The sequence below is a fragment of the Coptis chinensis genome, chromosome 8 (genome assembly GCF_015680905.1).
Source record: "Coptis chinensis isolate HL-2020 chromosome 8, ASM1568090v1, whole genome shotgun sequence".
Taxonomy (NCBI): domain Eukaryota; kingdom Viridiplantae; phylum Streptophyta; class Magnoliopsida; order Ranunculales; family Ranunculaceae; genus Coptis; species Coptis chinensis.
Window position 1 is genome coordinate 83,955,443 of NC_141463.1, and position 16,977 is coordinate 83,972,419.

At 36.4% G+C, this 16,977-nt stretch overlaps 2 pseudogenes across 1 annotated transcript; both read left to right on the top strand.

The window, feature by feature from the left end:
• The first annotated feature begins 1,559 nt into the window (after positions 1–1,559).
• On the top strand, positions 1,560–16,935 carry LOC147483636 (cysteine desulfurase 1, chloroplastic-like; annotated as a pseudogene). Its single transcript, XR_015205849.1, has 6 exons — positions 1,560–1,740; positions 1,844–1,930; positions 2,034–2,101; positions 3,144–3,244; positions 3,555–3,713; positions 16,744–16,935. The product of XR_015205849.1 is annotated as a cysteine desulfurase 1, chloroplastic-like (transcript).
• LOC147483637 (cysteine desulfurase 1, chloroplastic-like) lies at positions 8,778–16,475 on the top strand (annotated as a pseudogene).
• Positions 16,936–16,977: the final 42 nt, after the last annotated feature.

The window sequence follows — 16,977 nt, forward strand, 5'->3', positions numbered from 1 at the left end:
TGCATCTGGATCTGATTCGTGCTCGTCAGATCCTTTCAAAATTGAATGCATCGAATCTCGACGTTAATTATCACATCCTTCTTCATGACATTATTGATCGCATCCTTGCTGAAACCCCCTCAACGCTTGAAGATCTATATACATCTATAGAGAAATTGTTTGTGGAGATGTTGCATTGTGTTTTTAGACAACTACCGATTGCTATATTCAAAAGCTTGAGTGAGAGCCCAACTGAGGAGTTCCAAGAAAGAGTACGATTTGCCATGAAATTCCTCTTTCAAATCGAATCTTTGGACGATCATATTCAATGGTCACTTCCCGAAGGATCTGGTATCTCACAGTTTCTAACGGATCAAGCTTCGATAGAGTCTGAAGGTCCACTGGCACGGCAGCTGAATGAGATTGGTCGGAGGCCTGTAGGGGAAACGGAAGTTTAAGGGGTGGAAAGGAAACTATTTTTTTTTGTTTTTTTTTTTTTTTTATTTTTTAAATTTTTTTTTATCTGAAGTGTAAAATCTAAAGTTTAATTAACTATTGGATTTCATTTGTTTGGAATTGTCACTTGGCATCTATATTTTTGTTTTTGTTCATTTTGAAGAATCTATATTCACTATAATCTATGTTCATTTTTGTTAGATCCCTTTTAAAATAATCTTCACCATGAATTCTAACTAATTTCTCCCTGCACTTTAGTGCAAGAGCCGCTGATGAATATGAATCAGCACGGATAAAGGTGTCTCCTTTCTGAAAGAGTGTGTGGGCTTAAAATAGAAGAGCAAAGAGAGAATGCTTATGTTTAGTTGGTTTCAGTTATTTTTCAAGGTAAGAAATAATCTAAGCTTAGAATGAAGATGGTTATTGGACAGAAATATTCTTTTGAAAAATTAATGGAAAGTAGGACGATTAATGGGTTAAGTAGTTCACTATAACTTGGTGTGGCATGGGAGTTGAATGAAAGCTCAGGTTGTCACACCATTAAACCGCGCAAGGAGAAAAAGACGAGAGTTTTCTAGGTAATTACAAGAGGAATAGACTTAGGGGACAAGAGTTGATTAGGTGTATGTAATGAGTCGACACATAAAAAGGCTGACCACAGGGACAACAAAATGTGATTGGTCCGACAAGCAACTTAAACCACCTCGAGAAAATGGGGCCGTTTTGAAGGGGTTACCTCCAAGAGGAAATGGTCGTTTATATCCATCTTCTTCTTATACTCTAAATAACTCCAACACGAATTTATTCACTGCTTTAGAATCACCAGTATATTACAAACTAAGTTACTTTGTCACGGATACGAAGTGACTGATATCCTTGATTTCTTTTGGTTTTTGTTAATTCGTTCTTATTGAGTTATCATTGTCACTGTCAACATTTTGTAGCTATACTGAGGTTGACAATGTATACTCTATTTTCTTCGTTGATTTACATCCGTTGTGTGACATTGTAATTATAACTAGGTTTTTTCCAGTGTTTATTATTTTGTTGAATAGAAACAGACCGGGTTCTATTCTTTTGTTGCATTTGGATGAAGTTCTTAGTTCGATATGTTGTTTGAACATTTTTCCATAATGGATTATCTTTGTGTTTTTTTTAGTTCTGTTCTTCCAATTAAGGATATTACAAGTTGGTCTCACAATGTTGGGGCAAAAGTACTTGTAGATGCTTGTCAAAGTGTTCCACATATGATGGTTGATGTGCAAAGTCTAGATGCCGATTTCCTTGTTGCATCATCGCATTGAGGTTAAGTATAATCTAAAATGAGGCTTTTGAAACCTATTTCTACATGTATTTTAATTGTTGTTACTATGTTTCATCCCAATGATTATCCATACATGAAATTAAGTAATAAATATGTCTCAGATGTGTGGGCCTACTGTATTTGGATTCCTATATGGCAAAAGTAAGGTCTTGTCTCGCATGCCTCCTTTCCTAGGTAATCTTGGACTGAAACGGTTTTCTTAGTAAGAGATTTTAGCTGATATTCAAGTTTTAAGACTGGTTCTACCACAATGTGTAACTTGCTTTTTATGTTTTCGGTGGTGGCGAAATGATTTCGATGTATTCTTAGATCATTCCACTTATGCGAATCGACCTCCTTCCGGTTAGTGAATTTGTTTGGAGCCTAACATACACTAAACTACAAATTGAACGGCTAGAATTGTGCACTACAAATTGAATGACTAGAATTGTGTTTGAAGTTAGAACCCATTATTTGATGAGTCACATAATTTAATTTGTAAAAGAGCACCGATATATATCTCTCTCGAAGATTGATATGGCCTAGGTTTCGTCTAGAAAGTTCATTTGCCAGTCATTTAATCGCTTGTTAACTATTCTTTTTCCCTTTTGCTTTCACACACCTATTGTCTTTCATTTTGGGTTAGGTTATTGACACCAAGTCTATGGTTTAATCACCTGCAACTGTTGTTGCTCATCCGCCTACCCCATATTGGACAAATGGTCCGCTTTGTATGGATATTCCTCAGTATTTATTTGATTGCTTGAATTCACGAAGTGATCCGGTTTTAACAAACTTAGAAACAAGAATTGCTAAATCAAGACTTTATGATCCGATCTTTTGTTTATAACAAGAACATAACCTTTTTCCTTTTTGTTGGCAATATCACACGCTTGTCTATCGTTCTACTACTTTGAAGACACACTTCCAGAATTTAACTATTCTTTCCCTTTATCCGCTAGTTTCTTGTTCTCTATTACCCTAAAACGAGTATTTATTTTCTACAAAGTTTGAAAATCTAACAAAACCTTATGATATACAATTTAAAATTTCGTAGTTTTGTTTTATCCGGAACAAGATGAAATCGATGATGTAACATAAATCTAATGCATGTAATAACATGGTTGGCGGTCCTATACAACTCATTTTTTTTTCCTTTTCCTTTTTTTTTTTTTTTGAAATGAAACAAATTATAAGGTTTACATAATAAATTAGTATATAAGACCTTCATTTTGAAAAGGTCCTCATTCACTAGAACTTAAACAGGTTTTTTGACTAATAACTATAAAAAAAAGTGACAATCTAGTTTCAAGTAATTTAGATATTAGCTAGCTAGCTTAGTAATGAATCCCAGGAAAGAAAAAATAGAAACTAGAAAATGTTTGATCTTACTCAATTGTACCAGATTTGAGGTTGGAACTCCCCGCAATTGGGGAGGTTATAGGGCTTGGAGCCGCAATTGATTATTTGTCGTGGATTGGCATGCAAAAGATCCATGATTATGAGGTGAGCAAATCCTTCCCACCCCTCCTCTCTCTTTCATCTCTATATGTTTCTAGTGATGTCACCTTGTTGGTATCTTGATTATTTACTTATTTTAGAACCTGCTAATTGGAAAGTATTGGCCAAATCATCTCTTTGCTATAGCTGGGTCTGTCTTTTTCAAAGACTTAGTTATTGTTAAATATCCTTCTAAGTTGTGGGATTGGAATTGAACAAGGAAAGAAAAAGAAAAATCGTTAGGTTTATCTATAATTTTAAGGTTAGACACTTTAGAGAACGTTGTTAAAGTACTCCTTGCTCTGTGTCCATGCAGATAGAGTTGGCTACATATCTACATGAAAGCTTGTGTGTGATTCCCAACGTCCGCATATATGGCCCTGTTCCTTCAGAACATGTTAGTCGTGCTGCTCTTTGTTCGTTCAATGTTGAGAATATACATCCAACAGACATTGCAACTTTTCATGATCAAGAGGTAAGATTGTGAAACTTTTTCAAATTTGGAATTGTCACTTGGCATCTATATTTTTGTTTTTGTTCATTTTGAAGAATCTATATTCACTATAATCTATGTTCATTTTTGTTAGATCCCTTTTAAAATAATCTTCATCATGAATTCTAACTAATTTCTCCCTGCACTTTAGTGCAAGAGCCACTGATGAATATGAATCAGCGAGGATAAAGGTGGTTCGTTTCATTAATGCATCGAGTTTTTGAGATTGTTTTACAAGAAATGCGATAGAGGCTATGAATCTTGTAGCCTACTCTTGGGGCCTATTGAATTTAAGACCGGGGATGAAGTAAATCCTTGTACTTGGTTCTCTATTTTTCACTGGGGTTACCCAAGCATTTCATCTTATGGAACTTTGCTTGTCTCCTTTAAAATCTTCTTTTGCTTTCATGCATCATCATACTTACGATTGCGAACATCACATAAAGCAAATATATAGCTTTCTTGGTTGAAGAAAACTAATCTACCATCTTTTCTAACAAAGTTATTTCTCTCTAACAAACCATCTTATCAAACGTCTCATGACTATCTTTGTTGATCTCAAAACAATCTGAAGTCTCAAAGACATGCCAAACAAAGTGAATGAAGTCACTAAACCAACAGAAGTCACCTCCCTTTGTTCCTTCAACCTAACAACACTAGCTCTCCCTCAATCATTCAAACATGAAAACAAAGTCATTAGTTGTCTTTAAAGCAAAGCTTCTCAAACCTTGGAAAGAAATGATACAATTATTCAAATTTAAAAAACACATTTCTATAAGACCCCTCAGTAGCTTCTGTTAGAAAAATAGATTTGTACAAATCTATTGAGATATGAATGAGTTATTTGTCTCCCAAGTTACCCCACTTGAGATGAAATGGGTTTCCCTTGAAACAGTAAGTAAGTGAGAAAAACATTTTCGAAATGGTGCACTGGTTCGAAACAGTGCATTATGCCGAAAAGGTGAGACCTTTCCGAAATGTGCATTGGTTCGAAACAGTGCATCATGCCGAAAAGGTGTAACTTTTCGAAATAGGCACTGGTTCGAAACAGTATTATATGCCGAAATGGTGTGTCCTTTCGAAACATGTGACTTTTCAAAGAATTGCTTACTTTTTTCCAAGAGTCACTGTGTTGTTTCGAAGATGCACCACTCACCTATAAATACTGGATGAATTTGGAGAGAAAGACACACCAGATCACACAGAGTTCTGATATTTCTCTTCTCCCTCCGTTCTTAGTCAAATATTATGTTGTGTTCGCTGATTCTATAGAATTAAAGTGCTAGCTTTCTATAGAAGGAAATCCGTTCTATCTCGGGAGACAGTTTCCCATCAACCTTCAAGCACCGTGAGGGGGAAAATCTGTCTTAAAGACATAGTGTATCTACACTAGGCTCGGCTTCAATTAAGAAGTACAAGACATTTACCAAATAAAAGGTTTGTATAGTTTGGTAATTGGTAAAGAGTAATTAAGTTGTATATTCCTAACAACTTAAGACAGAGTTCTTGCCTTGAATTATTTTTGTTGAATTAATTTTGGTTATACTTATGTAAATGCACTGACAATCTTGAAATGGGTTTTGTTAACGCGTCGTTGAGAAGCGGTGGTCAAAAGATTGATATGTGGCAAACATTTTCTTGCCATAGTTCCTCACTATGATGCTTCCATGCACTGGGACAGGTATGTATTTCTAGTTAATTACACACTCAGAAATTATATATTTTGGCAGTTCTTTAGTAGTGAACGCTAAGGTGACCTTCGAAATTCCTTCAATCCGGTTGAAGAGATGTGAAAGAAGGGAATGGTTCACGTACTGATTGAATGGAAAGTCGAGTTGCGTCGATGAAGTGCTTGAAGCACACTAGTTTGTATCCAATTTAATGGACGTCCGTCCAATAACTTAAATAACCACCATGGTCTTTGTAATAGTCTTGGCGCCATATGGTTTGGGTTTAAACAAAGATGGTTCATTGAACATGGGTGGAATTAAAGTGAACTTGATGGAAATGTGTGACTGTTTGAAAAGGCAAACACTTGGAAAGCGGAACCAAGATAATTCTAATAAGACACCGACCTGTTGGTAAGATAAGGTTCAAAACTTGGAGTTTTTGTGACTCTTTGTGAACATAACCAATAACCAACAGAAGTACTAAATGGTTGGCTATTCAATCTTGTGAATGTCAACATACTTGTAAGCAAATTGAGGTCTTAGACGTGTTTAGACACTATATGAATGATACGTGATATTTTTTAACAAGACGTTTCACTTGAAAAACATATATCTAAATGGTTTCCAATTTATTGACTTTGTCATGAGAAATTGGAAAAATATGGGGGATTATGTATCTCCTTGAATTAATCAATTCAAAATTGGAAATTTGTTGAAGCATTACTCAAAAGACATCAAATGTGGTGTTTTACTCTAGGAGAGATGCATAAATTTCTTGAAAATCCTCAAAGCAAACGTGAATAGCAAGGTCCACTATGGAATCAGAATTCATAACGTTGGACAAGACTGGAGAAGAAGCTGAGTGGCTTCGAAATTTCTTAGAGGATATTCCAAATTGGGCTAAACTTGTGCCAGCAGTGTGTATACACTGTGACAGCCAATCTGCTATTGGTAGAGCACAAAGTAGCATGTATAACGGGAAGTCTCGACACATACGTCGTAGACATAACACCGTTAGACAATTGCTTTCAAATGGAGTTATCTCAATCGACTATGTAAGGTCAAAAGATAACATTGCAGATCCGCTTACAAAATGTTTAACAAGAGAGCAAGTAGAACGATTATCAAGGGGAATAGGCTTAAAACCTTTGAGATAATCAACCAAGAGTCCTCATAATGGAAAAACCAACCTAGTTGACTGGAGATCCCAAGATCTAGGTTCAAAGGGCCAACTGAATTATGTTTGTGACTCAGTTAAGCACTGGAGACTAATATTATACTCTAACCCATTCCTATATAAGACAGTGTATATCTGCCGCGAGACCCAGGATAAGTCAAGCTTTTAATGATTTACTATATCTTGGAAAGTTATGTTATCCAAGTGGAGTATTGCAGGATACTCTTTATAGAAATCTCCTATGTTAGTGCGAAGTGGGACCGCTTCTATGATAATTTTAAAGGCAAATGTCTCAAAAGCACTATCTGAAACCAAGAAGTGTTCAAGGCCAAAATGAACACAAGCGTGAGAACCAACAGTATTCGAGAAAGTACTGCGTGAAGATGATTGTCTAGGTTTATACAAACGGCTGACAGTTCAAGGACATTAATTGAAGTCTACTGATCGTCCAATTAAATCCGGTCGTCTTTCACTAAGGCAAGTTCAAGGCCTCCCATGCTAATTCATTCTTTTGGTTTTTGTTAATTCATTCTTGTCGAGTTATCATTGTCATGGTCAACATTTTATAGCTATACTGAGGTTGACAATGTATAATTCATTATTTTGTCTTTGTATACTCTATTTTCTTCGTTGATTTACATCCGTTGTGTGACATTGTAATTATAACTAGGATTTTTCCAGTGTTTATTATTTTGTTGAATAGAACAGACGGGTTCTATTCTTTGTTGCATTTGACAAAAGTTCTTAGTTCGATATGTTGTTTGAACATTTTTCCATAATGGATTATCTTTGTGTTTTAGGTTCTCGTTCTTCCAATTAAGGATATTACAAGTTGGTCTCACAATGTTGGGGCAAAAGTACTTGTAGATGCTTGTCAAAGTGTTCCACATATGGTGGTTGATGTGCAAAGTCTAGATGCCGATTTCCTTGTTGCATCATCGCACAAGGTTCGTATAATCTAAAATTAGGCTTTTGAAACCTATTTCTACATGTATTTTAAATGTGATGTTTCATCCCAATGATTATCCATACATGAAATTAAGTAATAAACATGTCTCAGATGTGTGGGCCTACAGGCGTTGGATTCCTATATGACAAAAGTAAGGCCTTGTCTGGCATGCCTCAACTCCCCTGCAAGCTATTCACACTCAATTCTGTTTCTATAACTCTTCTTTCCATAGCAACTAAACTCCCCGTCGATCTGACAACCGCAATACCGAGTGCCCAGGATCAGTTTTCTAAACTTTGTGGTACTACCTTTATATGTGTCTGTATGGCTTTTCTCATGCCTTCTTTTGGAAATAACAGGAATGCTGATATTTTTTCAAATTTGATGTCATTGAGCATTTTCGTCATATCCATAGTCGTAAACATCTGTATACAAATACATACTGGAGTTATTGTTCTGTTCATCATAGAACATATCATAGTCTTGTGCTTTATGGTGCTATTGCTCTCAATGTTTTGGCAGATATATCCGGATATTAAAGGGGGTAAGAGCGACACCACTAATCACTATAATAAGGTTATTAGAAAAGGGAGCATTAGCATGTTTAGTCGATTGAAGGGATGTTACCTCGTAAACTTTATTGCTATGATCCACAATTTACAATAAGCATAAACATGGTGTCTCACGGGTGTTGGCAATATCTGCCTGTTGTGTTTAGTCATCTTAATACAAGCTTTACTAATATCTCTCATTTTGAAACGGGTGAAGTTTTGTTCTGGGATGTCTGATTATGACTGGTCGATGCCAATAGTAGTTGTCACCCAGATTCTGACTGTCATAGTTGGAACTTTCCCAATTGTCTTTAGATGGCTAGCATTGTTTAGTCGCATGGAATTCTTCCCCAATAGATTACTATCGTCAAGGTCAATTCTATGGGGAACACCTCATAATCGAACCTTCTTGAAAAAGGGGGTGACTGTCTATAGATTATACAAATTGTGTGCATCTTTATTCAATAGAATAGTCATGATAGTGTCGTTGTTGATGGTGTTCCCAATAGCCCTAGTGCGTCAGTTATTTGGTTCGTACATAAACGATACAGGCTTCTATTATCTCCATCGGCCTGAAGTTGAAATTAAGGCCAGTGAGTATATTGTGCGTAAAAGTGTGGATGATATAATCAGATTAAGGGAGGTTTGCTGTAGTGAGCCACTTACTAATCTACTGCAACTCTTACAAGGGAATTTCCAATGGAACATCCTTTCACTCTTCCAATGGTAGTCCTTGTGAAAATTGCACAAGTTTCCTTACCAGGTAATCTTGTTGGATCTCTAGTACTCGCATTCAGACAAGCCCAACAAATCATTCTCTTCATCGACCAAACACTAATGCCACCAACAACGGATCCGTTCGCAAAATATTTGTTTTCATATGCAAAAGATTTGTGCAGAGATGGCGACTTTAGTGGTCTCCTCCCTGAGGAGTATCGTCAACGTCAATCCGGTTTGCATCTGGATCTGAATCGTGCTCGTCAGATCCTTTTTAAATTGAAGGAATCACCGGATCTCGATTATTATATGTTTGCTGGGTTTCTTCGTGGTGACATTATTGATCGCATCCTTGCTGAAACCCCCTCAACGCTTGAAGATCTATATAAATCTATAGAGAAATTGTTTGTGGAGATGTTGCATTGGGTTTTTAGACAACTACCGATTGCTATATTCAAAAGCTTGAGTGAGAGCCCAACTGAGGAGTTCGAAGAAAGAGTACGACTTGCCATGAAATTCCTCTTTCAAATCGAATCTTTGGACGATCATATTCAATGGTCACTTCCCCAAGGATCTGGTATCTCAAAGTTTCTAACGGATGAAGTTTCGACAAGGTTTGAAGGTCCACTGGCACGGCTCAATGAGATTTTTCGGAGGCCTGCAGGGGTAAGGGGTGGAAACGAGACATAAGCTGTAAGGGTTTCTAAATTTTTTTTTTATCTGAAGTGTAAAATCTAATGTTTAATTAACTATTGGATTTCATTTGTTTGGAATTGTCACTTGGCATGTATATTTATGTTTTTGTTCATTTTGAAGAATCTATATTCACTATAATCTATGTTCATTTTTGTTAGATCCCTTTTAACACAGTTGATGCAAGAGGTTTTACTGAAAATAATCTTCATCATGAATTCTAACTAATTTCTCCCTGCACTTTAGTGCAAGAGCCGCTGATGAATATGAATCAACGAGGATAAAGGTGGCTCGTTTCATTAATGCATCAAAGTCTACTGAGATTATTTTTTCACGAAATGCGACAGAGGCTATGAATCTTGTAGCCTACTCTTGGGACCTATTGAATTTAAGACCAGGGGGATGAGGTAAATCCTTGTACTTGGTTGTCTCTTTTTCAATCGGTTACCCAAGCATTTCAGCCTTGGGGCACTTTGCTTTGTCTCCTTTAAAATCTTCTTTTGCTTTCATGCAGATCATACTTACGATTGCGAACAACATCACAGTGTCATAGTTCCTTTTCAAATTGTGGCTCAAAAGACCGTGCGACACTCAAATTTGTTAGTTTAACGTAAGAAGAAGTTCCCGATATCGATAAGTTGAAAGAAATGTCGTCAGAGAAGACGAAACTTGTGGTCACTCATCATTTCTCCAACACTCTTGGTAGGTGTGTTCTTTTTCTTATTTAAACTTTTCTGTTCTCCTTTCTCATGTCTTGTCTCGGTTAAAGCTTTTATTCTACCTGGTGTGATGGCTTGATGGGTATGTTCACCCTTCATAGATGTTCACATGACCCTTTCTGAAAGAGTGTGTGGGCTTAAAATAGAAGAGCGAAGAGAGAATGCTTATGTTTAGTTGGTTTCAGTTATTTTTCAAGGTAAGTGATAATCTAAGGTTAGTATGAAGATGGTTATTGGACAGAAATATTCTTTTGAAAAATTAATGGAAAGTAGGACGATTAAGTGGGTCGTAGTTCACTATAACTTGGTGTGGCATGAGAGTTGATTGAAAGCTCGAGCTCAGTTGTCACAATGTTAAACCGTGCAAGGAGAAAAGACGAGAGTTTTCTAGGTAATTACAAGAGGAATAGACTTAGGGGACAAGAGTTGATTAGGTGTATGCAATGAGTCGACCTGAGAAAAGACTCCACACGGGGACACAAAATGTGATTGGTCCGCACAAACAAATTAAACCACCTCTCAGAAAATGGGGACGCTTTTGAAGGGGTTACCTCCAAGAGGAAATGGTCGCTTTATATCCATCTTCTTCTTATACTCTAAATAACTCCAAAGACGAATTTATTCACTGCTTTAGAATCACCAAAGATATTACAAACTAAGTTACTTTGCCACGGATACTGGCGACCGATATCCCCGATTTCTTTTGGTTTTGTTAATTCATTCTTGTCGAAGTTATCATTGTCATGGTCAACATTTTATAGCTGTACCGAGGTTGACAATGTATAATTCATTATTTTGTGCTTTATACTCTATTTTCTTCGTTGATTTACATCCGTTGTGGTGACATTGTAATTATAACTAGGATTTTTCCAGTGTTTATTATTTTGTTGAATAGAACAGGACTGGTTCTATTCTTTGTTGCATTTGACAGAAGTTCTTAGTTCGATATGTTGTTTGAACATTTTTCCATAATGGATCATAGTCTTGTGCTTTATGGTGCTATTGCTCTCAATGTTCTGGCAGATTTATCCGTCCATTAAAGAGGAAAATAGCTCCACCACTAGTCGCTATAATAAGTTTGTTAGAGAAGGGAGCGGTAGCATGTTAAGTCGATTGAAAGGATGCTATCTGTGCGCTTATTGCTATGATCCACAACTTACAATAAGCACAAACCCCGCGTCTGCGGTGTTGGCAATAATCTGCCTGTTGTGTTTAGTCATCTTAATACAAGCTTTAATAAGATCTCTCATTTTGAAGCGGGTGAAGTTTTGTTCTGGGATGTCTGATTATGACTGGTCGATGCCAATAATAGTTGTCACCCAGATTCTGACTGTCATAGTTGGAACTTTCCCAGTTGTCTTTAGATGGCTAGCATTGTTTAGTCGCATGGAATTCAAATCGAACTTTGATAATATCCAATTTTATGGACCTTATTATCGAACCTTCAAAAAGGGGGTGACTCTCTATAGATTATACAAGTTGTGTGCATCTTTATTCAATAGAATGGTCATGATAGTGTCGGGGTTGATAGTGTTCCCAATAGAGCGAGTGCGTTACTTATTTGGTTTGTACATAGACGATATAGGCGTGTATAATCTCTATCGGCCTGAAGTTGGAATTTTTTATTCTCTCCGGTATTGGCATGAATTTGAAATAGAAATTGTGGCTAGTTCGTATATTGTGCGAAAAAGTGTGGATGATATAATGAGATTAAGGGAGGTTTGCTGTAGTGAGCCACTTACTAATCTATTGCAACTCTTTCGAAAATACCCAGACCGCCCTGATTTTGATCTTAGAAGGGAATTTCGATTGGAATCTCTTCCTTTCACTCGATTGGAATATCCTTTCACTCTTCCAATTGTAGCCCTCGTGAAAATTGCACAAGTTTCCTTACTAGGTAATCTTGTTGGATCTCTAGTACTCGCATTCAGACAAGCCCAACAAATCATTCTCTTCATTGACCAAACACTAATGATACCATATGCAAAAGAATTGTTTTCATATACAAAAGATTTGTGCAGAGATGGCGACTTTAGTGGTCTCCTCCCTGAGGAGTATCGTCAACGTCAATCCGGTGTGCATCTGGATCTGAATCGTGCTCGTGAAATCCTTTTAAAATTGAAGGAATCACCGGAAAGGATTATTGATCGCACCCTTTTTAATGGCGTTCTTAATCACATCCTTGCTCAAACCCCCTCAACACTTGAAGATCTATATACATCTATAGAGAAATTGTTTGTGGAGATGTTGCATTGGGTTTTTAGACAACTACCGATTGTTATATTCAAAAGCTTGAGTGAGAGCCCAACTGAGGAGTTCCAAGAAAGAGTACGACTTGCCATGAAATTCCTCTTTCAAATCGAATCTTTGGACGATCATATTCAATGGTCACTTTCCCAAGGATTTGGTATCTCAAAGTTTCTAACAGAAACGGACGGAGGAGCTTTCACAGAGTTTAGAGGTCCACTGGCACGGTTGAATGAGATTGTTCGGAGGCCTGCAGGGTAAGGGGTGGAAACGAGACATAAGCTCGTAAGGGGGTTTTTTTTTTTTTTTTTTTTTAGTGTAAAAATCTAAAGTTTAATTAACTATTGGATTTCATTTGTTTGGAATTGTCACTTGGCATGTATATTTTTGTTTTGTTCATTTTGAAGAATCTATATTCACTATAATCTATGTCTCTCTCATAAAGCTTTTATTCTACCCCGGTGTGATGGCTTGATGAGTTGATGGGTATGTTCACCCTTCATAGATGTTCACATGACCCTTTCTCGAAGAGAGTGTGTGGGCTTAAAATAGAAGAGCGAAGAGAGAATGCTTATGTTTAGTTGGTTTCAGTTATTTTTCAAGGTAAGTGATAATCTAAGGTTAGAATGAAGATGGTTATTGGACAGAAATATTCTTTTGAAAAATTAATGGAAAGTAGGACAGTGTGGGTCGAGTTCACTATAACTTGGTGTGGCATGGGAGTTGATTGAAAGCTCGGGTTGTCACAATCGTTAAACCGCGGCAAGGAGAAAAGACGCGAGTTTTCTAGGTAATTACAAGAGGAATAGACTTAGGGGACAAGAGTTGATTAGGTGTATGTAATGAGTCGATACGTAAAAAGACTCCACCACGGGACAACAAAATGTGATTGGTCCAGACAGGCAACTTAAACCACCTCAGAAAATGGGGGCCGTTTTGAAGGGGTTACCTCCAAGAGGAAATGGTCGTTTATATCCATCTTCTTCTTATCTATATATATATATATATATAAAAGCTCGCGCACATTCTCTCTCCTCACCATATCGCTCTATTTTGCACCTCAATCAATATGATTAGCTCATAAAAAATCGGATAGAATAATAATTAGTGACACCTCCCCAGATTTTTTTAAATCTCCCTTATCTATTCATAATTTTCTATGGACTCCTCAAATTAAAAAAATAAATAAATAACAAATTAAATAAACCTTACACAAATTCTACCGAAAACCTAACTTTTCTCCTCAAACTACGTTGTCTCTTATCCGCCTCAATTCAAAAACCCCCACGTATTCTAAACACTAATGAGAAAAAAAAAATGAGAAAAAAAAAAGATGAATACACTACCTCCGCGGTTACACTATCTAAAACCCATCACACCTTTTTCCAAAACCCAAACAAAAGTTATTCTTCATCTTTTGTTTAGGAAAATACTATCCCGACTTCAGTACGTCAGACTTCCATTGAAATTGTTTAATAATGCTTTTTGGAATAAACCTAAGGCTAATATAATCTGTATCAATAAGCTCAAATCTGACTTGCTTCTAATGTAGGGTGCTTTTGTTTACAGTGACGTGCATTCAATTCAACTCTGTTAATGATGGCTACTTTCTTAGTGGCTCTATCGACGGGAAAGTTCGAATTTGGGTAGTTTCAGAAAGCCGAGTCGTAGATTGGGTAGATGTTCGAGATATAATAATTGCCATATATTACCAACCAGATAGACAGGTTTTACTCTACCGAATATTTTTAAGTCCTATCTTTAAGTAGTTATTGATCACCAGAAGTTCATTTTGTTCACGATGGTACTTATTTTGTATTCTGTTCTCCCAGCAGGGATTCATTGTCGGTTCCATTTCTAGTACTCTAAATAACTCCAACACGAATTTATTCACTGCTTTAGAATCACCAGTATATTACAAACTAAGTTACTTTGTCACGGATACGAAGTGACTGATATCCTTGATTTCTTTTGGTTTTTGTTAATTCGTTCTTATTGAGTTATCATTGTCACGGTCAACATTTTGTAGCTATACTGAGGTTGACAATGTATACTCTATTTTCTTCGTTGATTTACATCTGTTGTGTGACATTGTAATTATAACTAGGTTTTTTCCAGTGTTTATTATTTTGTTGAATAGAACAGGACTGGTTCTATTCTTTGTTGCATTTGACAGAAGTTCTTAGTTCGATATGTTGTTTGAACATTTTTCCATAATGGATTATCTTTGTATTTTTAGGTTCTGTTCTTCCAATTAAGGATATTACAAGTTGGTCTCACAATGTTGGGGCAAAAGTACTTGTAGATGCTTGTCAAAGTGTTCCACATATGATGGTTGATGTGCAAAGTCTAGATGCCGATTTCCTTGTTGCATCATCGCACAAGGTTCGTATAATCTAAAATGAGGCTTTTGAAACCTATTTCTACATGTATTTTAATTGTTGTTACTATGTTTCATCCCAATGATTATCCATACATGAAATTAAGTAATAAATATGTCTCAGATGTGTGGGCCTACAGGCGCTGGATTCCTATATGGCAAAAGTAAGGTCTTGTCTCGCATGCCTCCTTTCCTAGGTAATCTTGGACTGAAACGGTTTTCTTAGTAAGAGATTTTAGCTGATATTCAAGTTTTAAGACTGGTTCTACCACAATGTGTAACTTGCTTTTTTATGTTTCAGGTGGTGGCGAAATGATTTCTGATGTATTCTTAGATCATTCCACTTATGCAGAATGACCTCCTTCCAGGTTAGTGAATTTGTTTGGAGCCTAACATACACTAAACTACAAATTGAACGGCTAGAATTGTGCACTACAAATTGAATGACTAGAATTGTGTTTGAAGTTAGAACCCATTATTTGATGAGTCACATAATTTAATTTGTAAAAGAGCACTGATATATATCTCTGAGAAGATTGATATGGCCTAGGTTTCTGTCTAGAAAGTTCATTTGCCTGGTCATTTAATCGCTTGTTAACTATTCTTTTTCCCTTTTGCTTTCACACACCTATTGTCTTTCATTTTGGGTTAGGTTATTGACACCAAGTCTATGGTTTAATCACCGCAGACTGTTGTTGCTCATCTGCCTACCCCATATTGGACAAATGGTCCTGTTTGTATGCATATTAGTATTTATTTGATTGCTTAAATTCCTGAAGTGAAATTGGTTTTAACAAAGAACTTAGAAACTCTAATTGCTAAATCAAGACTTTATTATCTGATCTTTTGTTTATAACAGGAACATAACCTTTTTCCTTTTTTTGTTGGCAATATCACATGCTTAGTAAGAACCTTGTGTGTAACAAAACTCGCTTTCACCTACTTACGACTTATATACGACTATACATAATGAATCCCAAGAAAGAAAATAAAAACTAGAAAATGTTTGATCTTACTATCAATCTCTGACGTGGATCTTTATTTGCTCAATTGTACCAGATTTGAGGCTGGAACTCCTGCAATTGGGGAGGTTATAGGGCTTGGAGCGGCAATTGATTATTTGTCGGGATTGGCATGCAAAAGATCCATGATTATGAGGTGAGCAAATCCTTCCCACCCCCACCTCTCTCTTTCATCTCTATATGTTTCTAGTGATGTCACCTTGTTGGTATCTTGATTATTTACGAATTTTAGAACTGCTAATTGGAAAGTATTGGTCAAATCATCTCTTTGCTGTAGAAATGGGCTGTCTTTTCAGCACTTAGTTATTGTTAAATATCCTTCTAAGTTTGTGGGATTGGAATTGAACAAGGAAAGAAAAAAGAAAAATCGTTAGGTTTATCTATAATTTTAAGGTTAGAGACTTTAGAGAACGTTGTTAAAGTACTCCTTGCTCAGTCCATGCAGATAGAGTTGGTTACATATCTTCATGAAAGCTTGCCCGCGATTCCCAACGCCCAAGATATATGGCCCCTGTTCCTTCAGAACATGTCGGTCGTCTTTGCTCTTTGTTAGCTCAATGTTGAGAATATACATCCAACAGACATTGCAACTTTTCTTGATCAAGAGGTAAGATTGTGAAACTTTTTCAAATTTAGTGAGAGACACTTGTATATTGTGTGTTACCTTCCTCTTTAGTCAATTTTTTGTTATGTCTCTAAATATCTATTATATCATTTGAGGAGACTGGAGAGCACTCGTGTCTTCATATTGTTACTGTATCTATCATTCTATCATATACTCCTTAGAGGTATTTTGTTTTGTATGTGTGAATGATAAAACACATTCTTATTATGGATATATATACTCGTAACACATGTTTCTGACCTTCTTTGTTTTTTTGTTTCAGTATGGAGTGGCTATCCGATCAGGTCATCTTTGCGCTCAACCTCTCCATCGATACTTGGGAATTAATGCAAGTGTGTGTGCTAGTCTCCACTTCTACAACACAAAAGATGTTGATGCATTCATTAGAGCCTTAAAGGGAACAATTGACTTCTTCATTTCCTCTTCATAACGGGTCTCCCATCCGAGTTTTGTCTGTTGTTTGTGTTCAATTTATTCCTTACACTAGTGTTCTTTC